Below are 26,628 nucleotides of genomic sequence, written 5' to 3'. Positions count from 1 at the left end.
ATAGTGAAAGATTGGGTGCAGTGGCTCACACCTGTAATCCCAGCACTTCAGGAGGCTGAGGTGGGAGGATTGCTTGAGCCCAGGAATTTGAGACAAGTCTGAACAACATGGCAAAAACCCTTCTCTATAGGAAAGTTAAAAAATTAGACAGGCGTGGTGGTGCAGGTTTGTAGTCCTGGCTACTCTGGAGGCTGAGGCGGGAGGATTGATTGAGCTCAGGAGGTCAAGGCTGCAGTGAGCCATTATTGAGCCACTGCACTCCAGCCTGGGCGACAGAGTGAGACCATCTCAAAAAGAAAAAGAAAAATATTAATAGTGGAAATGTGGTTGAATAGCCAAGGATACTTGTCCTAGACAAACAGAGAGAACTCATTAAACTAGTTCAAAACAATTACAAGTATTTAAATAAGCACATTCTAATTCTTACATAGGAACTAGCTCTACAGCACCCGTTTCTCTTCTTTTTTTGCAATCAAAACTGAGTCTCAGAGAGATTATCTTTTATGTGTTAAAAAAATAAGTTTATAATTGCCTTTTTCTGTTTTTCATATAAGATTTAGGTGAACTTTAGCAATGGCTCCAGCCCTCTTGTGAAGTATCGACACTTCAGTTGGAATTAGTTGGCCAAAATATTTCTTCAAAGTTTAGTAAGGATGGATTATTTCTACATTTGTGGATAGCCATGCCTATCTGCAAATTGTGAAATTTATAACAGACTATATTATTAGTTAAAAGAAATGGAAAAGACTGTGCATGCATACTACACATACATAACAGAAGAACTAACACAATGACAAGGACATTAAATTCACAATACCTAGTCATGATTTAAAAACTCTCATAAAACATAAAAATATTTAGAGATTGCTTGAACCCGGGAGGTGGAGGTTGTGGTGAGTTGAGATCACACCACTGCACTCCAGCCTGGGTGACAGAGCAAGACTCCTTCTCAAAAAAAAAAAAGAAATTTTTAGAATTCATTAAAAATAATGTACATTTTGTTTACAAGAGACATACTTAAAGTGATACAGAAAGTTTGAAAATAATTTTTAAAAGGAGATAGACATGAATATACATGCTAATACAGGTAAAAAGAGAATAATGTTGGCAGTATTAATATTGGACAAAGGAAAATTCAAGGAGAAAACTTCAGGGGAGCAAGTGTGTTTCGTATAACGTTTTTAAGAAAATGATTTGCAATGAAAGAGTGCCTCTTACACATCGGATAGGGGCAAATGCTATCATCACAGTGTAATTACCAATTGTGCTTTAGCCAGTCAACATATTTTTAAAGTCATTTTTTTGACATTCTAAATATTGAGCAAACATCAAATCGTCTGAGAAGAAACTATTAGAGGTACAAGGGAAAACTAAGATTTTGATTATAACAAGAGTTTCACACACTCAGCTCAATCAGAGACACAGCAAATAGACAAAATAAATAAGGATATAGAGGACTGGGATAATATGATTAATGATATTTGCTTAAAAGATCCATGTGGAAAATTACAGGTTACAAATAGAGAAAATATTCTGTTCAGTGTCAATGGGATTTAACAGAAATTAATCATTTATTGACACACTAAAGAAAACTCAAGGCTTTCCAAAAAGTAGAAATCATATGGGCTATGTTTTCCATCTATGATGCAATAAAACTAGAAATAAAAACAATGTTAAAAATTTAGAACAAAAAAGGTCTCAGAACTGAAACATTTTAAAATGAGTTTCTAAAAATGGGTGAATGAAAAAAATAAAAGTCGCAGTTAAAAAATGACAGTAAGAATATTACCTCTCAAACAAAATATATTACCAAAGTTTTTGGGTTGACTGTGTTCATCTTTCCAGTTATTTGCCGTCCTCCCTGTGACAGCAGTATGCCCTTCTCTTTGAACGTGTGACATTGGTTTGACCACTGGAATGCGAATGGGGGCAATGTTTGCCTTGTCCAAGCAGAAGCTCCAAGAGCCTCTGCATGTTTCAACCACAGGAACAGCATGTCCCAGAGAGGAGGCCGTTTGTTCAGCCTGGATCTCAGAATGAAGACGTTAATCAGAACTGCAGTCAACATGCAAAGGACGTGTAATGTAAAAGATAAATAAACCTGGGCTGTTGTAAGCCAGTGAGGTTTTGATGTTATTTGTTCCTTCAGCATTACCTAGCAAAAATTAACTAATACAGCTATATGCAGTAAAGAAAACTATAGTCTCGAGTATGTTTATTATTAAAGAAAGGAAACAACAAAACAATCTGAGCTTTTAACTCCATTCAGAAAGAGAAATATAAGGGAATCAGGAGGAAGATAGCACAAAATTGAAATTAAAATTAATTACAAGAGTGAAGAAATGATAGTAAATCCCAAATCCATTCTTCGAAAAGAGCCAATTATGTTGGCAAACTCCTCACGAATCTAATCAAAACAAAAAAAGAAAGAAAGAAATACACAAAAATTCCAACGTAAAATATCAATAATGAGAAGTAGACTTAGGCAAAAATACAAAAGAGACTATGAAAAATTTTGTGAAAATACCATGTATATTTTTATGTGGATAAACTCAAAAATCATGATTAAATCAAAGATTTAAAGGATAAAAATGAAAATGATCAAGTCTTATAAAAGAAGTTGAGAATCTTAATAGAGAAAATAAAACAAAAAGCATAGAAAAGGTAGGAAATTTTGTTAAAGATCTATTGTTAAAGGTACTGGATCCAGAGAAACTTAGAGACAAGTTATTTTAAATCATCAAAGAACACATAATTCCTGTGTTATTAAAAGCCAAAAGGAAGGGAAATGGAAATCTTTACCATTTATTTTAGAAAACTTGATAACTCTGATACCAAAACTTGACATATGAGAACCCCAAAGAGAGCCAACTATAGATGAAATATAAAATTATAAGTAATAGTCTGTGATGGTTAATACTGAGTGTCAACTTGATTGGATTGAAGGATGCAAGGTATCGATCCTGGGTTTGTCTGTGAGGGTGTTGCCAAAAGAGATTAACATTTGAGTCAGTGGGCTGGGAAAGGCAGACCCACCCTTAATCTGGTGGGCACCATCTAATCAGCTGCCAGCAAATGTAAAGCAGGCAGAAAAACGTGAAAAGATGAGACTGCCTTAGCCTCCCAGCCTACATCTTTCTCCCGTGCTGGATGCTTCCTGCCCTCAAACATCAGACTCCAAGTTCTTCAGTTTTGAGACTTGAACTGGCTCTCCTTGCTTCTTAAGCTTGCAGACAGCCTATTGTTTGAACTTGTGATCATGTAAGTTAATACTTAATAAACTCCCATATATATAATATATATATGATCAATACTTTGCATCCTAAAAAATACTGTGACAAAGTAAGTTTATTCTAGAAATATAAGAATGATATAATTTCAGGAAATTTATTAATGTAATCAATCATGTTACTAGAACAAAGAAAATTACTAGTACTTTAGTATCAAAAACATTTGATGAAATTCAACATCCATTCCTGATTTTAAAAAAAATTCTTAGAGAGAAATAAAGTTTTTTTTAACCTAATTAACAATACTGGCCGGGTGCAGTGGCTCACACCTGTAATCCCAGCACTTTGGGAGGCCAAGGTGGCAGACCACCTGAGGTCAGGAATTCGAGACCAGCCTGGGCAACATGGTGAAACCCTGTCTCTACTGAAAATACAAAAATCATCTGGGCATGGTGGTGCACGCCTGTAGTCCCAGCTACTCAGGAGGCTGAGGCAGGAGAATCACTTGAACCCAGGAGGTGGAGGTTGCAGTGAGCCGATACCATGCCATTGCACTCCAGCTTGGGTGACAGAGTGAGACTCCTAAAAAAAAATAAAAATGTAGTATAACCTGAAATTAATAGTAAAAAAGTAAAAATATTTCTCTTCAAGTTAAAAACAAGGCAAAGGAAGATACTTACTATAACAATTGTTATTAAGTATTGCTTTCAAAGTTTAAAGAATGGCAATAAGGTAAGAAAACAAAACGAGAGGTATAAATATTGATACAGAGGAAAAAATAAAAAAGACTTTACAGAAGACAGTCTATCTGGAAAGACTAATAAACTCATATATAAAGAATATTGAGTAAAGTGGCTTATTAAAAATATGTACAGAATAATAGCTTTTTAATACTAGAGCAATAACCAGTGAGAAAATAAATACAAATGAAAGAAAAAATTCCATTAAAATGGTAATTAAAATATAAAATATCTAGGAATAAATTCAATAGAAAATGTTCAGGACATACATAAGGAATCTATAACATGCTTTATTAAATTCTAGACACATGATATCCCTGTATAGGGAATTTTTATAATGATCTATTTTGTCACCAAGTTAATCTATAAATGTTATGCAATATCAATAAAATCTCAATGGGGACTTTTTTTTGAGATTGGCGGTCTCACTATGTTACCCGGGCTGGTCTTGAACTCTTGGGCTCAAGTGAGCCTCCTGCCCTGGCCTCCCAAAGTGCTGAGATTATAGGCATGAGCCACCAATACCTGGCCCTCAATGGAGATTTATAAGAAAATGTGAACATATGATTCACATGTGTTCCTGAAATAATAAACATGGGAGAATAAATGAGAATTTTTAGAAAAATGTATAATGAGGAGAGAATTGCCTATGCTGATGTCAAAACAATTTTTAAAGCAGCATGATACTGGTGCAGAGAGGCAAGCCCGATGAAAAAACAGAAAGTTCAGAAAGAGATTCAAGTTTAGATAAGGACAAGGCATTTCACATCAGTGACAATGGCAGTTCGATTTGACTGAGAAAGGGCACGTAATTCAACAAATACTTTTGAGACAAATTTCTCACTATATGGAAAAATGAAACACTCTATTTTGCACTCTAAAGAGAGCAAAATAAGGCCCACATGATTTAAAAACAAAAAGTAAAATAGAAAAAAATGTATACACACACACATACACACACACACACACAGTCTTGGTATATATAATATCACTAATCCTGAGGCAAGGAGAGAGAAAACATGAAGGAAAACATTAATTTGATTTTTTAAAAATTCTGTGTAGCAGAGAACACAATAAGTAAAACTGAAGGGCACATGATAAACTAAAAAAGGTAAAACTCATCTAAATGTTAATTCCTTGGATAAAGAAGTCTTACAAGTGTTGGACATCATCCATCCAGTAACTACTGAGCACTTATTTTTGTCAGGCACAGTTACAGGTGCCCCAGAGACCTAAATGAACAAACAGACATACGTCCTTCCATCATGGGGCTTAGCTCATCAGGCAACTTATTTAAACAAATTTAAATAAAAATGAAAAAAAAGAAAAAGACCTTCATTAGCAATCAAAGGAATGTGAATGAAAATGTTTTAGTTTTTCACTATTTTAATCAGTAGAGATTTTAAAAAGTTGATTATGCTCCACGTCGCCAAGGATATGGGAAAAATGTTTTCATATGCTTCTGGGAGAAATATAAATTGGAAGAACTTTCTGGAAGGCTGTTTGGCAATCTTAAGAAGGTTGACTAGCAATTCCCCTTCTAAGAATTTATATCAGGTAAATAAACAGGTAATTGTAACAACAATTTAACTACAAGAATATTTATTGTTTATAAGACCAAAAAATTTTGAAACACTCTAAATTTGATGTACACACACAATGAGTAACACACAAAAATTCTATCATGGAAGAATAATGATACAGAAATATTGTTAAATGAAAATATAGGTTATAGTATATATTGGATTGATTCCATTTTAAATAGAAAATATACTGCTTAAAACTAGAAAGATAGACAATAAAATGTTAATGAAGATTCTTAGTGGCAATTTTGGATGCTTTTAATTTTCTTTTTTGTGTTTTATATGGTACAGGTTTTGTAATTTAAAATAGTGTTGTTTCTTTAATGTACAGATTAAAGATATCTACGTGCCTTAGGTGTTTTATATTTTATTGGGTCTGATTTAATTATTGCAGATGCAGCTCCTTCAAAACTGCATTAATTCTCTCAGGCTAGAGAAAATGCTGCCAGAAAGAAGGGATCGGCAGGGCCAGGATTAGGTGAAGGGAATGAGGTGAGTTGTGCAAGACAGAGTCAGATACTGCCTTTACTTACAATTACGATATTTTGTTCATTATAGTTTTTTTCATTCATTTTTATTTTATTTATTTATTGATTTATTTTGCGATGGAGTCTTGCTCTGTCCCCCAGGCTGGAGTGCAGTGGCGCAATCTTGGCTCACTGCAAACTCCACTTCCTGGGTTCACGCAATTCTCCTGCCTCAGCCTCCCAAGTAGCTGGGACTACAGGTGCCCGCCACCACACCCGGCTAATTTTTTGTATTTTTAGTAGAGTTGGGGTTTCACCATGTTAGCCAGGATGGTCTCAATCTCCTGACCTCATGATCCACCTGCCTCGGCCTCTCAAAGTGCTGGGATTACAGGTGTGAGCCATGGCGCCCGGCCTCATTTTGATTTGTAAAATACTGCATTAATATTTTTTCTTGAATACTGAGTTATTTGGCATCCCTTGCACTTTGCACCTGGGGTGTATACCTCACCCTAGCCTCAGCCCTGCTCACCAGCAGCCCTCTGCACCCTCCATGCTCCCCAAACAGCATCTCTTCATGTCCTACATCTGCCTCCTGTCGAGCAGCTGCAGTGCCTTCCTGACAACACAGAACCAAGCCTGGATGCTCTGGGTAGAGGAGGGATGGCAACAATACCAGCCATTCATGGAACATTTCCTTTGGCCTGGGCTCTGTGCAAAGCACTTTACCAGCATTATCTTGTTCAGTCCTCATGATAGCTGGATAGGTTGGGTAGCAGAGAATAATGTGCATCTCCTTATATCATTGTTTCCTCTCCATAGTAGTCTTTCCCAATTGCATCTGGGTATGTGGACATCCAAAATAAAGACTTCATGTCCCCGGCTCTCTTGCAGCCACATGTGGCCATGTGATTAAGCTCCAGTGAAAGAAGATAAATAAGAGTGTTGTACAGTTTGCAGACATGTCTATAAAGGGAAAGGCCATTCCCTTCTTTCCCGTTCTCCTAATTCCTCTGTGTGGAATGTGAGTGTGAAGACTGGAGCTGGAGTTCCATCTGCAACCAGAAGATGAGAGCCACAAACTGAAGATGGTGAAGCAAATAGGTGAAAGAAGACAGAGTCCTTCCTGATATGGGGTTGCAATTCCCAATCTGGACTGCTGTGTTTACATGAGAGAGAAATAAACTATTTTGTTAAAACTACTGTTGTCTTAAATTACCTGCCGTTTGCAAACCAACCTAGTCCTAATTCATTTGCATAAATATTACAATTATGTCCATTTTGTAGATGAGAAAACTGGGACTCAGAGAAGTTAAGTACGCTTCACAAGATTACACAGCTATTAAGTGATAGATCAGAATCTGAAACCAGGATGTCTGTCTCCAATGTCCTACCTCTTAATCCTGTGCTGTTAAACTTCTGTGCCCCAGGAAGATTTCCAAATCTGAGTAAAGGGTTTGTGGGCCTAGAGTTTGGATACTCATCCCTGTATTTTTCTCCAGCCAAATTCCTAAACCCTTTGGTAGCTTCAGGGGTTGGATCACATGCTGTTTTCAGAGCACTGTTGAAAGACTAGGAATACCTTGGAAATGTCTTAGTTACTACCCATGTGTATTTTGCTCAGGCCACTCTGTGGTCCCAGCACTGTTGGTTTGCATCAAGGCTTGAGGATCATTCATCACTGTTACCTAGGACAAATGTTACTCTGCTCTTCCTACAATGAGTGGTGGGAGTGGCGTATTGGGGAGGTCTGCATCTTTGCAGACAGTTCAGTCAGAAATCCCACTGCTTTAAAAGTCTCATGGCAAACCCAGTTCCAGCCTTGCAACACTGGGCAGCCCTGTGGCATTTTGACATTGGGTGTCTCTGCATTGTCGAAGTAACTCAGCACATTGCCATGCGTTTATCCTCTTAGGTCAATACTAGGGGAAGTTCCTCACCTCTGCTTCTTCAGTAACTGATGTCTGGTGCATCAGCTGAATGCATCTCAGGCTTATAAGCAGTTCCCCCCGGATCTACAGGCAAAAAAGCTTTTCACCATCCCCACCTCCCCCACGAGTGACCAATTTCTCAGCATTAATGCATCTGATGGCACCGAGCCTTAGTGGCCTGAGGGAGGACAGTCGCCAAGCAGAGATTGAAATCACATTTTTATTTACATTATTACTTTTCCACAGCTTGGTTTCTTGCAGGGTTTTGATCTATTAGGCCACACTATTTAGTCTGGACTGAATCCTTGAATTACTTTACTTTGTCTTCCAAGACTCTCAAAGAACTTGATAAACTTGTTCTAATTAATCTACATATTCATCCATAGTGTCCATATACCAGATCTAAAAATGAAACATTGCTTAATGCACACAGCATGAAAGACAATCTGGACATTTTCAAGTGTAGACTTTGCTTGTGACTCTTTTGCGAAGAATAATCAGTTATTTTAGGAAGACCCTAGTTTATCCAACTCTTGTTAGAATTGGGTAAGTGTGAATCTCTACAATAGAATGGAAATGTGAGATCCAAGCTTATAAAATAAACTCATATTATCATTTATACATGTCTGGTCATTGTGTTAATAAAATCAGTTTGTCTTGGATGAAACACATGGCTGGCCTTTATAATAGATGTGAAAATGGGATTATAGATCATTGCTCTTTTTATTCTGAACATTACTTTGTGTTTATTGCCAAACTCTTTCGACAGCTCCTAAGGAGTAAATTTTAAGTGCATTTTTGTTGTTCTCCAAGAACAAGCTGCCACTTCAGTTTCACCACATTCCTCTTCCACACACTGATGAAAGATATGGAGACAGCAGGAACTGAAGTAGAACCAGAGGGATTTGTTAGGACAGACATTCGCATTCATTCATTCTGATTCTCACTATGGTCAGACAGTGAGTAAAAGTTCACTGAATTTTTCTTTTGATAAATAAAATGGACAATTTTCTCAGTTCAATGCCTTAGTTTTAGAAGAGCAACCTTAAATGTACTACTGATTAGTAAACTCTAAACTGCTTTCTGTGTTTTTTTTTTTTTTTTTTTTTTTTGAGACGGAGTCTTGCTCTGTCACCCAGGCTGGAGTGCAGTGGCGCCATCTCGGCTCACTGCAAACTCCGCCTCCCGGGTTCACGCCATTCTCCTGCCTTAGCCTCCGGAGTAGCTGGGACTACAGGCGCCTGTCACCACGCGTGGCTATTTTTTTGTATTTTTAGTAGAGACGGGGTTTCACCGTGTTATCCAGGATGGTCTCGATCTCCTGACCTCGTGATCGGCCCGCCTCGGCCTCCCAAAGTGCTGGGATTACAGGCGTGAGCCACTGCGCCCGGCCTCTGTGTATTTTTAAAAATTTTTTCAACTTTTATTTTAGATTGAGGGGTAGATGTGCAGGTTTGTTACAAGGTATATTGTGTGATGCTGACTTTTGGGGTAGGATTGAACCCATCACTAAGGTAGTGAGCATAGTACCCAATAAGTAGCTTTTCAACCCTTTCCTCCCTCCCTCCCCCTTCTTGTAGTCTCCAGTGTCGACAGTTCCGATCTTTATGTCCATGTGTACCCAATGTTTAGCTCCTACTTATAAGTGAAAACATGTGGTATTTGGTTTTCTGTTTTGCACTCATTTGCTTAGGATAATGGCTTCCAGCAGCATCCATGTTGCTGCAAAGGACATGATTTCATTCTTTTTTATGGCTTTTTAATATATAGTATTCATATATATATGCACCATATTTTCTTTATCCAATCCATAATTGATAGGCACCTAGGTTGATACCACCACGTATGCTATTGTAAATAGCGTTGTAATGAACACATGAGTGCATGTGTCTTTTAGATAGAATGCTTTATTTTTCTTTGGGAATATACCTAGTTATGAGATTACTGGATCAAATGGTAGTTCTATTTTTAGTTCTTTAGGACATCTCCAAACTGCTCTCCATAGTGGCTGAGCTAATTTATTTTCCCACCAACAGTGTATAAACATTCCCTTTTCCCTGCAACCTTGCTAGCATCTATTGTTTTTTGACTTTTTAATAATAGCCATTCCGACTGGTGTGAGATGGTATCTCATCGTGGTTTTGATTTGCATTTCTCTGATGATTAGTGATGAGGAACATTTTTCCATATGTTTGTTGGCTCCTTGTATGTCTTCTTTTGAGAAATGTCTGTTCATGTCCTTTAGCTAGTTTTTAATGGGGTTGTTTTTTGCTTGTTGGTTTATTTAAGTTCCTTATAGATTCTGGATAGTAAACCTTTGTCAGATGCATAGTTTGTGAATATTTTCTCCTATCCTATAGGTTGTCTGTTTACTCTGTTGATAGTTTCTTTTGCTGTGCAGAAGCTCTTTAATTTAACCAGGTCTCACTTGTCAAATTTGGTTTTATTGCAATTGCTTTTGAGGACTTAGCCATAAATTATTCGCCATTAATGATGTCCAGAATGATGTCTCCTAGGTATTCTTCTAGAACTTTTATAGTTTTCGGTCTTATATTTAAGTCTTTTATCTATCTTGAGTTTATTTTTGTATATGGTGATAGCTAGGGGTCCAGTTTCATACTTCTGCATATGGATATAAGTCAGTTATCCCAGGACCATTTATTAAATAGGAAGTCCTTTTCCCATTTCTTATTTTTGTTAAGTTTGTTGAAGATCAGTTTGTTGTAGATATACAACTTTATTTCTGGGTTCTCTATTCTGTTCCATTGGTTTATGTGTCTGGTTTTGTACAAGTACCATGCTGTTTTGGTTACTGTAGCCTTGTAGTATAGTTAGAAGTCAGGTAGCATGATGGCTCCAAATTTGCTCCTTTTGCTTAGAATTGCTTTAGCTATTTGGGCTCATTTTTGGTTCCATATAAATTTCATAATACTTTTTAAAAATTCTGTGGAAAATGGCATTGGTAAAGTTTAACAGGAATAGCATTAAATCTGTAGATTGCTTTGGCGGTATGGATATTTTAAAAATATTGATTCTTCCAATCAATGAGCATGGAATGTCTTTCCATTTGTTTGTGTCATCTATTATTTATTTGACAACGTTTTGTGGTTCTCCCTGTAGAGATCTTTCACCACCTTGGTTAGATTTATTCCTAGGTTATTTTATTTTATTTTCTTGTGGCTATGGTAAATAGGATTTTGTTATTGACTTGGCTTGAGAGCCTGGAATAACTGACTTATATCCATATGCAGAAGTATGAAACTGGACCCCTAGCTATCACCATATACAAAAATAAACTCAAGATAGATAGAAGACTTAAAAAGACCGAAAACTATAAAAGTTCTAGAAGAATACCTAGGAAACACCATTCTGGACATCATTCATGGTGAATAATTTATAGCTAAGCCCTCAAAAGCAATTGAATGTTATTGGTGTCTAGAAATGCTACTGATTTTTGTACATTGATTTTGTATCTTGAAACTATAAACTTTCTTCTTAACACTGCTTTTGCTGCTTCCCAGAGATTTTGGTGTGTTGTGTCTGTTTTCATTTATTTCAAATAATTTTTAAAATTTCTGCCTTAATTTCATTGTTTACCCAAAAGTCATTCAGGGGCAAGTTGTGTAGTCCCCATGTAATTGTGTGGTTTGAGAGATCATCTTGGTATTCGTATTTTTATTTCATTGTGGTCTGAGAATATGTTTGCTATGATTTTGATTTTTTAAAATTTATTGAGATTTGTTTTATGACTGAGCATGTGGCCGATCTTGTTCCATGGTCTAGTGGAACATGGTCAACAGAGCATGGTCGAGTACGTTCCATCTGCAGATGAGAATGTATATTCTGTGGTCGTTGGATGGAGAATTCTGTAGATGTGTTTTAGGTCCAGTTGGTCATGTTTTAAGTTTAAGATCAGAATTTCTTTGTTCATTTTCTGCCTTGATCTGTTTTAATGCTGTTAGTGGAGCGTTGAATTTCCCCATATTGTGTGGCTGTCTAAGACGTTTTGTAGGTCTACAAGTACTTGTTCTATGAATCTGGGTGCTCCAGTGTTGGGTGTGCATATATTTAGGATAGTTGAGTCTTCTTGTTGAATTGAGCCCTTTATCATTATGTAATAGCTTTTTTGTTCTTTTTTACTATTGTTAGTTTAAAGTCTGTTTTACCTGATACAAGAATAGCAACCCCTGCTCTTTATTGTTTTCTGTTTGTGTGATAAATCTTTCTCCACTCCTTTACTTTGGGCCTATGGATGTCATTGCATGTAAGGTGAGTCTCTTGCAGACAACAGAAGGTTGGGTTTTGGTTTTATATCCAACTTGCCACTCTGTGCCTTTTGAATGGAGCGTTTAGACCATTTACATTAAAGATTAATAGTGATATGTGAGATTTGGATCCTGTTTTGGTGTTATTTGCTGGTTGCTTTGTAGTCTCAATTGTGTAGTTGGTTTATGGGGTCCATGGGTTATGAACTTATGTGTGTTTTTAGGGTGGCAGGTATCCTTCTTTCCTTTCTGGGTTTAGAACTCTCTTGGCTGGGCATGGTGGCTCATGCCTGTAATCCCAGCACTTTGGGAGGCCGAGGTGGGCGGATCACGAGGTCAGGAGATCAAGACCATCCTGGCTAACATGATGAAACCCCGTCTCTACTAAAAATACAAAGAATTAGCCAGTCTGGTGGCGGGCGCCTCCATGTAGTCCCAGCTACTCAGGAAGCTGAGGCAGGAGAATGGCGTGAACCCAGGAGACAGAGTTTGCTGTGAGCAGAGATCGCGCCACTGCACTCCGGCCTGGGCGACAGAGCGAGACTCTGTCTCAAAAAAAAAAAGAACTCTCTTAAAGATATCTGGTAAAGCTCATCTAGTGGTAATGAATTACCTTAGCAATTGCTTGTTTGTAAAGGATTTTATTTTTCCTTTGCTTATGAAGCTTAGGTTGGCAGAAAACAAAATCCTTCATTGGAATTTCTTTTCTTTAAGGATGCTCAACATAGGCCCCCAATCTCTTCTGGCTTGTATGGTTTCTGTTGAGAAGTCCACTGTTAGCCTGATAGGGTTCCCTTAGTAATATGATCCTTTTCTCTAGCTGCCTTTAAGAATTTTTTCTTTTACACTGACCTTGGAAAGTCTGATGACTATGTGTCTTGGGGATGGTCACCTTATATAGTTTCTTGTAGGGATTCTCTGAATTTCTTGATGTTGCATAATGACCTCTCTATTGTAGTTGGGGACATTTTCATGGGTTATTTCCCCAAATATGTTTTCCAAGTTGCTTACTCTCTCTCCTTCTCTCTTAGTAAGGTTATTAAATTGTATGTTTGGTCTCTTTACATAATCCCATATTTGTTGGAGGCTTTGTTCTTTTTTAAAAATTCTTTTTTCTTTATTTTTGTCTGACTGGGTTGACTCAAAGAACCAGTCTCTGAGCTTTGAAATTCTTTCTTCAGCTTGATCTAGTCTGTTGTTAATGCATCCAACTGTATTTTGAAATTCCTGTAGTGGATTTTTCAATTCTAGAGGTTCAATTTGATTCTTTCTTAAAATGGCTATGTAATCTTTAAAGTCTTGGATCATTTTCCTGGCTTCCTTGAATTGGATTTTAACTTTCTCTTGAATGTTGTTGAACTACCTTGCCATTCAGATTCTGAATTCTATGTCTGTCCCTTCAGACATTTCAGTCTGATTAGGATTCATTGTGAGGGACTAGTGCAGTCCTTTAGAGGTAAGAAAATACTGACTTTTTGAATTGCTGGAGTCCTGGTGCTGACTCTCATCTGAGGGCTAGTGTTTATTTTTCTTTTTGAAATTGCTGTCATTTGGATAAAGCTTTTTGTTTTTATATATTTTTTTCCCTTGAGGGTTTGACTATGGTGTATGTTGTGTATAGTAATTGGCTTCATTTCTCGGTGGTTTCAGAGGACCAAGGCTTTGTAGAGGACCTTTGTGTCAGAGAACCTGAGTTTTGAATGGGTTTCATAGCCGTTGCATGCTGAAGATGTTTTTGTTTGGTGGTGTAATGCAGGCTAAGGTGCAGTAGATGGCGCTTAAGAGTAAGGGCCAGAAGATAGGCCCTTACTGAGCTGCAGGCCTCTTGTATTTCCAGGCCTCTTGTATTTCAGCGCATATGCAGCAGTGCTCTGAGGAGGCGGGGAGGAGGTGGCAAGAGATGACTCCATCACCAAGTCTGTTCCTGGGCCTTGGTGGAACCCCCTTCAATTACCGGAGCCGAGCTTGTATTTCCTTAACCTCAAGGGGGCTTTGGCAGGCTGTGTTCCCTCCTCCCATAGGAGCAGTCCAAGTCAAAAGTTAGGTCACCAGGAGACCCACAACTCCCTGGGGACCTGCTGGTCCTCTGGACTTGTCAGAGTCAGAGCTGGTTGTGGGGTATGTCTGTGATTGGACTGGTGATGCAGTGGGTCAGGAGTGGAGGATCCCCAGGCAAGATGGTGGTACTGTGGGTATGTAACTGGTGTGCCACCCATGGCCTGAGGTTTTTAGCCCAGCAGACTGTTGTGGGACCCACGCAACTCACACTCCCCTGATCAGGTCTCTCTCCGGCATCTGCCTCAAGTGCAGACCCAACCAACTAGACTTGTTCCAGCCTTCTGTGCCCAGATCACTGGACTGTCCCAGGTGTTCTAGGCTGTGAGGCTATTTGGGACAAAAGCTGTGGCTGGCTAACAGGCTACATCTTTCCTAGACTGGGCTTGCAAATGGAGGGATGCCCAGCTTCTACAGTGGCACATGAACCCACGTCACAATCTTCTTAGTGTTCTGAGAGAGGGGGCCTCCTCCTCCACTTAAGCTCAGGCCACAGATCTCAGCTCAGTACCCCTGGGTGACGTGCTCAGATCCTCGGGCGGGTGGGACCAGGCCTGCATTTTTTTTTTCCAGTGACCCCTCAGGGTTAAGGGCCAGCCATGCTTGGGGGACTGAACTACTCCCAGGCTGCTGGCAAAACACTCCGGTGGGGTAGTGGAGGCTGTGTTGTAGGTACCCTCCTGTGGGAGTGGCCAGGCAGGTGGTCTTGGGAGGGGTCAGTGGACGAAGGGTGCATGCAGATCAGATGCACTCTGGTCATGCAGGAAAGGTAGCCTTTGTCTTTTGCGGCCTGGCAGTAAGCAGGAGCTACAGGCACTCAGAGAAAGATAGAGTGTCTTGGGGAATGAGCACTTATGGTCACATTTTGCTGCAGCTACACCACAGGCTCTGAAACCTTCTGGGCTCCACTCAGGTTTGCACTCTGCTTCTGTCTGTTCTCTGTGCAGTTTCCTCTGCCAATTCAAATGTCTATGGAGGTCGTGGGATCTCTTGCAGCTAGGATCTCAGAGGTCTGCAGTGGGAGTGTGGTCCCCTGGAGTTCCTTCACTCACCCCTTCCTTAGGACCTCTTCAAGACTTGGAGACAGCCCTGGTGCTCAGTGACTTCATGCAGGCTTCCCAGCTTCCTCCCTCTTCAAACATGGTGTCTATTTTCTCTCAAAAGATCTGTTCAAAGTATGATGGTTTACTTGGTATTTTGGTTTTTCTTGGTTCTAGAGGCGTTTCCTGGCTGCATCTAGTTGGTCATCTTCGGTCACACTCCCCAAACACTGGTGCTGAGCCCAGCCCAGTACTGTCAGTCACCAGTCACCAGACAGGCCCTGGCCAAATCCAAGATGGCCTGTTTTCTATGTACTTCAAGAGTAAAGGATGAGAGAAGGACAAAGGGTCCAGCCAAGCTATATCCATTGGAATTGAGGAGGGGCCCAAGGAGAGCGGAAGTAAGAGTTGGCATTGTCCCTTTCTGGGCCTTCTGGGATGGTTGGTATTGTACAGAATTGCTCAGAATTTCCTTCCCTGTGTGTTTCTGAGTTAGGGTGGACCCAGGAAACATTCATGGCAGTGACACAGTAGCCATTATACTCCAAAGACAGACCATAAACCTTGTCAGTGATCTGTTGGCTTACCTTGTTAAAGTAGGGTAGAGGCCAAGACTGCAGCTCTTGCTGGATCTCCCCTTCAGCTTCTCTGAGCCTTGAGCGAGGTGCATGTGCAGTGCTGAGGCAAAGGGCACTGTCTTCTTATGCAGGTCACATCACCAAGGTTGAAGGTGCTGAGAGGCAGACATGGGTTGTCATCTCTTCTTGTGGTTTCCAGTTTTTCCTCCCTTTCCTCCACTTCACAGTCAGCTTCTCTTTCCTCTGTTGACCATGAGCAGACTGTAGACTTCTTCACCAGCCTTGTAATTGGATAAGACCTAATCTTGTGCTGTCCAGTACAGTGGCCACTAGCCATGTGTGACTATTAAAATTAAAATGAATTAGAATGGAATAAAATGCAACATTTTCTCAATTGTACTAGCCACATTTCACATATGTGTCTAGTGCCTGTGTTATTGTACAGTGCAGAAGTATAACACTTCCACAATTGCAGAAAACTCTATGGAATAGTACTGGTGTAATTCCTTTAATAAATTCCTTATTTCATAGCACTCATAGGGATTCTGCTTCCCTAATCACACCCTATCAGATACCCTCGCATTTCGTAAAGACTGGTCTAGGCCAGTGGTTCTCATATTTTTGTCCTTCTAAGCCTCTTTCACTGATAACATTGTGAAAGATGTGTGACACATTTCAATGGTCCTACTCAGATTGCGACAAAATCCCTCAAAAATTTTCCAAGGAGGAAAAGCAAATAGGTGAAATAGACACAGCATTAGTTAACCATTACCCTCGCCCCCCATTTTCTTTTTTTTTTTTACCACTTTAGAAAATATACCAAAATGTGTATAAGATGACATTTTATTGATTTTAGATGTTTCTTCTTTTTTATTATAGGCATTTATGCCATAAATTTCCCTCTAAACACTGCTTTTATTGCATCCTGTAAGTTTTGGTGTGTAGCATGTTCATTTTGATGAATCTCAAAATATTTTCTAATTTCCCCTGTGATTTCTTTGACTCATTGGTTTTGTAGAAATATATTATTTAAGTGCCACATATCTGTAAATTTCCTTCTGTTATTAATATGTTGTCTTTTTGTTGTTATTATTGTTTGTTTATTTAGTGACTTCTCTGGACTAATTCTGTAAAGTCTGTATTTTTGTCATAGGTGGCTGTTGAAGTCTCTGCTCAGCTTAGTGGTCATCTGATTATTGGACAATTATTTTCTTAACTTCCTGGAACCAATAAGCCTCCAAATTTTTGCCAATGATTGACTCCCAATGTTTGCATGTTAGGGCACACATTCAATTCTCAGCAAAGTGGTTGGAAACTCTGCCTTAGCCTTCATTTCCTGCTTGTGTAGAGCCTGCAGGTCAGCCAGAGGTGAGAACTTAGGGCCCTTTCTGGTGTTTCCTGAACATGTGTACAGCCTAATATGTGCGTGTAGTCTTCCAGATTCCCTTGAACATGTTGGAGTTTTTCAAATCCCCTGTGACCATCTAATTTCCCAGTTTTCCTTTAAAGTTTTTGGTTTGTCTATTGTTTTTCCCAGCTGCTATTCTCTGCCTCAGGCAGCCATGAAGTTAAACAACTGCCTGTAACCAATGCCCCTTGGAGAAAAGGATTTTTGTTTGTGGGGGATAGGGGTCTGGAGGCTTTTTGCACTGGCTGAGCTCCAAAACAGGTTAAATAAAGACAACTTTGTCAGGGAACTCTTCCAGGGAACTACCAGACAGGGCAAATTATGGTAATTCTTGAGAAAAGATGCTTTGAAAGAGCTCCAGCCTCCATTTGGTGACTGCTAGCCTGCTGATTTTCACAATGATTATGGGTAGTTATTTTTCAAGGCTACTGCAGGGCAGGGAGAGATGAGACTAGGACAAGACAAAATGCCACAAAGCTTGCTGTTCTTACCAAGATTCAGACATTTTGTTCTTGAATATATACCCCACTGCTTGTTGTAAACCTTTATTTAATTTTTAGAGCTCTGAAAAAGTTGATTCTGATCATTTTTGTCAGATTCCTTTGATGGAGGAAAGAATTTTCAGAGGTCCTAACTTCACCATTTTTTTCAGACATCACCCAAGGTTGACATTTTATGCAGATAATCACAAATTATACTTTTCCAACAGACAAAACAAGACCAAGATAGAAAAGAAAATCACTCAATCATCCAACCTAAGTACTCCAGCCTTAGTCCATAGTAAAATAAGAAATATTACATGGATACTACCTGAACATGGAGGAAGGCTAACTATATGTTTTCTTAATTATTTGCATTTCATGAAGGCTACTTGCCTAGGATCAATGTGGATGGCTATTGAGAAAATATTAAAGACACTGAGATGAGCAAAGAGGGTGAGTCCTCTCTTTGGAAAGAGATGGGAGCCTCACATAATTTGTCACGCCCTCTGCAGTGTTCACTCTTCCTATCAGGTGCATACTTCCCTGGGATCAGTCAAAGCCTCAGGGGGTAGGGGGAGGTAGTGGAATACTGTTCTTTCCTCCTTCAGTCTCTCCCCTGCTCTGTGTCATCTCCTCCTCACTCTGTCACCCAAGGACCTAATGCCCCACTTAACCCTTCAACTGAACAAACCTAATCTCTAGAAAGGTACTTCTTCTGTATCCCACATTTTAGCCTTAGAAAACCAGCCCCACCTTGTCCTATTGGAATGAAGTTAGCTTTTACAAACCTTAGCAGTTCCTGAGTAATCTACTGCATGTCCCTTGTCCTGACAAAGGATTTCTCGAACATAGCTGAGAGGTGTGTTTTCTTTTATCGGCAAGAAAACTTACTTATTTTTTCTCTGATGCCCTTTGATTTATTTCCATTGAACACCTATAAACAATTCACCACCTCAATGCTAAGCACATTTATAGACTAATTCAGTATTTCTGAGGCCTTTTGTAGGCATCTCATATCTGCTCCTTGAGTAACAGAGGTAGCTGGGGCAGATTAAATGCAGTAATTCCTGTGAAATAAATTAGAATTTCTTGGATTCCCTATGAGTACAAATTATTTTGCTCTATCTTGTTATTTTAAAGGAAATAGTAAATGTCCTATTTGTGTGGCACCTGTGGATTTTTTTCTCAAAGGAGAAGGTGCAGATACACCTGAGTGCTGCCTTCTCTGTTTTACTACTCAAAGCATAAACATTGAAGACTTTTTAAAGACAGTCAATAAAGAACAATAGTTTAGTGTGCTGACATATGCTTTTTGCTTGTTTGTTTTGAGACAGGATCTTGCTCTGTCATCCAGACTGGAGTGCAGTGGTGAGATCTCAGCTCACTGCAACTTCCATCTCCCAGACTCAGTTGATTCTTGTGCCTCCACCACCTAAGTAACTGAGACTACAGGTGTGCACCACCATGCCTGGCTAATTTTTTGGATGTTTTTTGTTGAGACAGGGTCTTACTATGTGTCCCAGACTGGTCTTGGCTTCCCGGGCTCAAGTGATCCATCTGCCTTGGCCTCCCAAAGGCTGAAATTACAGCTCTGAGCGTGCCCAACTGTAAACTGATATATGTTATTAGAATCTGCACCATATCCAAATGAACTTTAATTTTCTTCCACTCTTCAAGTTTGGAGGAAGAAACACATCATTTTTATTGCTGGTGTTAATTTTTAAGAAAAAAATTTCACTTTAAAAAAACCAGGATTTTAAGATGAAAACAAAGTAGAATCAAACAAAAAGAAACAACAATTGCCCCCCCCCCACCGCCCCCCAGCTCCCCGCTCAAGGAAAAACACCTGTGCCATTGCTCAGACACAGGATCAGTCCAGGCCTCCTGTGGCCACTAGCTGCAGTGGTTGGTTGTGTGCACTGCACTGCCCTCTGCTGGGTGGGCCAGCTCACATCTTAATTTTTTTTTTTTTTAATTGTGGTAAGAGTGCTAAACAAGAGATCTACCCTCTTGACAGATTTTTAAATGCACAATACAGTATTGTTAACTATGGGCACAAAATTGTTCAGCAGATCTCTAGAACAAATTCATCTCATATAACTGAAATTTTATACCAGTTGAACAGCAACTCCCTGTTTCCCCCTTCTCCCACCCCCTGACAACCACCATTCTACTAACTGTCTGTTTCTATTAATCTGACTACTTTAGACACCTAATATGAATGAAGTCATGCAGTTTTTTCCCTTCCGTGGCAGGCTTATTTCACTTGGCATAGCGTCCTACTGGTTCATCCATGTTGTTGCATATAGCAGAGTTTCCTTCTTTTTTAAAGCTGAATAATATTTCATTGTATGGATATACCACATTGTCTTTGTCCATTTATCTGTCAGTGAACATTTAGGTTGTTTCCACATCTTGGCTATTGTGAACAGTACTGCAATGAACACAAAGGCTCACATCTTAATTCCATCTCCTCTGAGGCTTTTATCTGGAGTGGCCCATTTGATCTCTGCATTTTCCACTGTAGAGCCTGGGGCTTTGTAGTGGGACTAGGAGCTCCCATATACCCTATATCCATAAAAGTATGCTGCATTGCTTGTCAGGGCAAGGACCCTCCCTCTACCCTCCACCCAAGGATGAGACAGAAAGGGAGAGGACTTCAGCAATATTCATTATTGCTGATGAAGGTCACTGGGGTTGTAAAAGAAGGAGAAAGACTAAGACCGAGAAAGTCTGATGAGGGTTATGCTGGAGGTATTTGGGAGTGACAAGAAGGGAAGTATAATTTCAGAGGCCTGGCCATAAAGCACTGGAGAAAGGATATTTGGAAAATAACATTGGAAAGGGGCCCTTCATATCAAGCCACGAGAACAGGGCAGTAGATATACCCTGCTACCTCCTTGCTGGACAAGTATGTACCACAGATGAATCAGGCAAGTCCTTAAGGAATATCTAATCTACAGGGAAAACGAAACATGTGGACAGAAAACTCTATTCCAAGGTAGAAGTTTGTGTTGCCAGGGAGCCATGATTAATGTGTTCTCAGAGTTTAGAAGAGGAGAAAGCCCATGTGGCTGGGGGAGGATAGGAGAGGCCTCGTGGTGAAAGTAGGATTTTAGTGCAGACTTGATGAGCAAGGAAGACTGGATATGGAAAAGACCAGTCTTTAAAAGCTGTTTAGTTCTCATTTTAGTTCCTTAAAAAGCAAACTTTCAAGGGTAGATAGAGGGTGTGGGGAGGGAGAGGTCTAACCTTACTTTCTGAAATGGAATTTTCATGTAATAACCAATAGATCCTTTCACTGTAAAGATTTATGTCAAAATAAACATATGTAGTGGTAACTTTTGAAATTAGCTTCTCCAAATCAGTCTTAGATTTAAATAATTTAGAGGAACACGGATGTTATGGGCTGATGTGTGTCACTTGCCCCAAATTCCTGTGTTGAAGTCCTAACCCCCAGTGCCTCAGAATATGGCTGTATTTGGAGATAGGGTCTTTGAAGAGGTGATTAAGGTAGAATGAGGTTTTATGGGTGGGCTCTAATCCAATATGACAAGTGTCCTCATAAGAACAGGAGATTAGGACACAGACTGAGGGGCAACGATGTTAGGACCACAAACTGGGGAGAGAAGCCGCAGAAGCTATCAACCCTGCCAGCACCTCAGTTTTGGACTTCCAGCCTCCAGAACTGTGAGAAAATATATTTCTGTTATTGAAGCCACCCAGTCAGTGGTACTTTGTTATGGCGGCCCTGGCAAACCAATACAATAAGCATTACGGATTCATAAAACACAAAAACTTACTCCTGCGTTAAAGCTGGGAAACAATAGGCTCAGCCCTAGGAACAATCACTTGGATATTCCAAATGAGTATTTTCTTAAATAACAGGGCAGTCTGGATTGTCTTCCAAGCTGTTTGATTAAACATAGTAATATGTCCAACCAGAAAACCCCTAGCCATATTACAACAAACTAGTTGCTAGGATTTCTGTGTGATTGAAACTCTTTGACTTTTCAACCCATTGTTACTGCATGCGGAGACATACTCAGTGTTCACCCTGGACTGCCAGATGATGTACTCTGTGTGAGTGTCAAGACTATTTTTACTATTGAACGTCACCTTTTGTGGCAGTCCATGTTTCTAGTTGCAAAGCAACCAAAATCCACTCTGACTAGTTTAAGCAGGAAAAGAATTTATTAATGAATATGAAGGAACTCACAGAATTGGGGGAAGGGCTAGAGAGAGGGACCTGAAGCTCAGCTCCTAGGAGCAACACCCAAACTCTGAACAGAAAATGGCCTGGCAAGAAAATCATTGTATCTGACACTGCCGAATACCTAGTGCCAGAGATTCAGCTTTACTGCACCAGTTTTTCCATCCCTTTTGAGGACATTTCTGCAATAGGATCTTCCATGTGGAAGTCTTTCCCAGGTACAACTGACTGATGAACACACAGGACAAATGTTGTGTCCTGGGTATGAAGGAGGCAAGTAACTTCATTTCCAACTTCTATATTGGGAGACATGGATATTTCAGCTAATAAAGGGAGGTTATTTTAAAGATGATGGGCACTAAAACTACCATTTGATCCGGCAATCCAACCACTGGGTATCTACCAAAAGTAAAAAATTATTACTAAAAGATACCTGCACTTCATTGCAGCACTTCTCACGATAGCAAAGATACAGAGTCAACCTAAGTGTCCCTCGACAGATGAATGGAAAAAGAAAATGTGGTATATATACACAATGGAGTACTATTAAGCCACTAAAAAGAATGAAATCATGTATTTTGCAGCAACATGGATGGGACAGGAAGCCATTATCCTAGGTAAAATAACTGAGACACAGAAAACCAAATACTGCATGCTCTCACTTATAAGTGGGATCTAACTAATGTTTACACATGGACATAGAGTATGGAATGATAGACAATGGAGACTGGAAAGGGTAGGTACTGGGGGGGTGGGGGGTTATGATAAGAAATTACTTAATGAGTACAATGTACCTTATTCAGGTGATGATTACCCTAAAAGCCCAGACTTCACCAGTACTCAATTACAAGTGTAACAAAATTACACATGTACCCCATCAGTTTATACAAATAAAAATAAACAAAAGTTGATGGGCAGGCAAGACTATAACAACTGCCCACTTCAAGTTTGGGGTTCTTCATTACTACTACGATGCTATGATTTTTTTGATGTTTAAGCCTTGAAAATAACAAAATTCATGTTGGACAAATTGAATGAGGATCCAGGCTGACAAGTCAAATATTGTCAATCAAATCCTCATCAAAATTTTATACAGAATTTCCTGCAGTTGATACATGTTCAGTATTCTCGGAAAATTCAAAAAGCATTTGTTGAGGAGTGAATAAATATTATGTAAAGTGTTCCTTCCGTTAATGAGAACACCAAAAACTATTAGACCCCAAATGGTTGGGCTGCAGTTCAAGATCCTTATTCTCATGCCCCCTAATGGTGTCTACTTTCTTACCCAAGAATATAGCTTCTCTTTTGCAATGGTGGTCTTGTTTCCCAATAGGACATTTGGGATGCATGATTCTGATAAAGAATCTTAGTAATTGGTTTTGGGCACAAGAAGCTGCTAGCTGGAAGCTCAAATATTAAAATGGTCATCTTGATGGTCGATGAGGACAAGGGAACAGAATGTTTAAAGCTGGGATTATTCCAGAAAAGTATGATAGAGTCATGGTGCAGACCCATGGTATAATGGGTATAAGATTTGCTTTCAAGAGATGTTTTACAGGCATTTGTTGATTCATTCATGCATTCATTTTTTATTTTAACAAATATATATTGAGCACCTACTGTGTGCCAGACACTGAACTAAGCCCTTGTAGCATGTTCCACAAAGATTTTGCAGTCCAATAGCATCAGGCAGACAGCTAAGTAAAACAATGCAGCAAAAGTAGCTCTGGGAAGTAAATCTACAAGTCTGATTAACCACACACTGCGTTATAATTTAACAACAAAAAGTGAACTATAATTCTTTCTTAATTTGCTACGGAATATAATCACAAAAAGTCATGTATCAGTATCTCAGTCCCAGTGCATACTGGAGCTCCATTAAGAGTGTTTGGAAGTCCACTGCCTCTGCGCTTCCGTTTGAAGACTTTGTTAGTTTCACTTTGCAAGCAATAAAATGTCAATGCATATCTAGAGCCCTGGGTAGAAGATTCCACATAAATACAAAGGAAAGTAGCATGATTTCATTAGCTTGTATACAGAACAGACTTTTAATGAGAATTTCTCTTAGTTCAGTCCTTTCCCCCTTCTCTCTCAGGCATCTAATCATTTTCAATGACTTTTTCAAAACAAAACAACTTACATCTTAAAACCTGTGTGAAATCTTTAAGAAAGATCCCTTTCCAGTATTCCTACTGCATTTTGTTCATCTCTCTATGGGAGCAGGCATCATCTTATTTGATGTGTGTAGTATTTATTTTATTTTTGCCTGTCTACCACTGTATACCATGCATCCTTTTTCTGTCCTTGGCACATAGAACCTGTAAGGTGAGCAATCTTTTCAGTATGAATGAGAAGATAATGGAATAAATGAATGAACCCCTTATCAACATCAGAAGAATGAAGAACAGTGTTCTAGTTAGGACTACAAGTTTAGGAGCAGCCTTGGGTTTATTAATTTGAGGACCTCAGGCAAATCATATAATCTCTCTGGATCTCAGTGGTTTAATCTGCAGTATGGGAACAATGAGTAGAACATGTCTCACAGGCTTGTCTGTGAAGATGAAGAGGGCTGATGTGTATAACATTTGGAAGGCAATGCTGCTGCACTGTGCCAAACCTGGGGCAGATCTTTGCAAAGAGTGTCAATAGTTATCATGGTTTTTAACAATGACTGAAGAAGAGCTTTATTGCAGCAAGCACCTAGGATGCAGGGGCACTGATTTTCTGGGTAGAACAGTTGCACTGGCCCTTGGCTGCTATGTCCTTTGCCTCACACCCCTTCCCAATGTGGAAGCAACACCTCTGCTTGTCCCGAATCTCAGTGCATTTTTCACCCCTTGGGAAGGTGGCGTTTTTTTCTTACTGCCACAGCTCAAATTTTTCTTTCTCTGCCTCCCACTTCCCTGGAAGGGTATTTGATAGGAAAATGTCCCCAGCCTCATTGGAAAGCCCAACCTACTAATTCATCATAAAACATAGAAACCTAATAGGCTGGCTTCATTAAACTGGGACCCCAACATCACTGCACCACAAAGCCTAGGGAGTGGAGGACGTCGGCAGAATATCCCCTTCCCCCTGCCCCAAACAAAAACACACACACTGTCTTAAAAATAGCCAGAATTCTTTTTTTCTGTTTCTCTTCAACAGGAGGCTCATTCTGAAATTGAACCAAGTGGAAAAACACAAAGCCCTTCAGATGTGTCCAGCTTTGTAGCATTAAATTCGGATGGAGCATGTGACGGGGTGGGGGTGGTTTCATAATATAGTGAGTGGAACCTTTTAGCTTCAGTAAGTGAGTCTGACTCAGGAATGCAGGCGATTGTATCTCCAAAAAAATCAATATTAAGATGCACAATTATTCCCCTGGTATTGAAAGAATTAGTTGATCTACATGCTAAATGACAAGCCTCTTGATAACAGGGATTATGTGACCTGCCTTTCCAGCCAGGGCTGCTAGAGACGGTCCTTTAGGTCCCTAAGGCAGAGATAATCTAATTAGAACAACAAAGACCAGGTCCATTTGAGGAGAAGGCAACCGTGGGGGTGGGCGGGGGTCGGGAGGTGATAGTGGGTGTGCAGGGAGCCCTGCGGGGCCTGTGATGGCTGGGAGGGGCTTGTACAGAGCAACAGCAAGTAGGTGGGGAGTTGCTAGGGGGTGAGGCCGGAGGGGAAGGGACGCCTGCAGAAAGGGGTGGACAGAGGTCACCTCTAAAACATGACTTAATCTCCACTTTGGCTCCACAAACACTGCCCCGCTGGCTCCCAGACTGCGGCCAGACTTGACAGGATGAGTGAGCAGGGCTCCAGACATTCAGACACGCAGAGGTCTTCTAGCCCACCACCGCCACCGCCGCCGCCGCCGCCGCCGCCGCCACCACCACCACCAGCACCAGCACCACCACCACCACCACCACCACCACCACCACCACCACCACCACCACCACCACCACCACCACCAGAGAGAAATAAGAGGCCTGGGAGACACACGTGGGCCACTCCAACCCCAATCTTCTCACTCCTCTGGGAATTCACCACCATCTAAAGACCAAAAGACCAGAGTCTGATGGAATTTCCACCTGTCCATAGCAAGACAAGAAAAATACAGACATGGGCTACATTTTCACAAAGCTCAATATCTTTTATTAAAAGATCTGTCCTCTCTTCTGATATTATGTCCTTCTTATGTTTTTGGTGGTAAAGATTCCCTTTTAAAAGATGGATAATGGGGATTTTTCTTCTGATTGTTTTGGTGTTTTTTTGTTTGTTTGTTTTGTTTTTGTAATGTTCTTACCTGGTACAATAAAAAGCTTCTGTTGATTCCAAAAACAATTTGTTTCTAAAACTTTGTCTGACTTTAAAAAACAAAAATCTGTGAAATTGTCTTGTTAGACTTCTCAGCAAATGTTTTTAAATTTGATACTCATGTTTTTCTTCTTCTTAGGGAAAAAAAAATTAGACCAAATAAGCTTTGCTTTTAGTTCCTGTATCCTCCACAACTTTTCATTCCCAGGGTATTTTGAGCAAACGCTTTTTGAAAAAGCTGTTTTCGGCACCATGGAATTCTAAGGCAATGGGGCATTTATTCAGTAAGTCGTTTTTCCATTTTTTAAAAGCAAAGGGGCTTTGTCATGCAATC

This window comes from Pan paniscus, chromosome 6 (assembly GCF_029289425.2).
Source record: "Pan paniscus chromosome 6, NHGRI_mPanPan1-v2.0_pri, whole genome shotgun sequence".
Classification (NCBI taxonomy): domain Eukaryota; kingdom Metazoa; phylum Chordata; class Mammalia; order Primates; family Hominidae; genus Pan; species Pan paniscus.
This window is presented reverse-complemented; position numbering follows the sequence as displayed.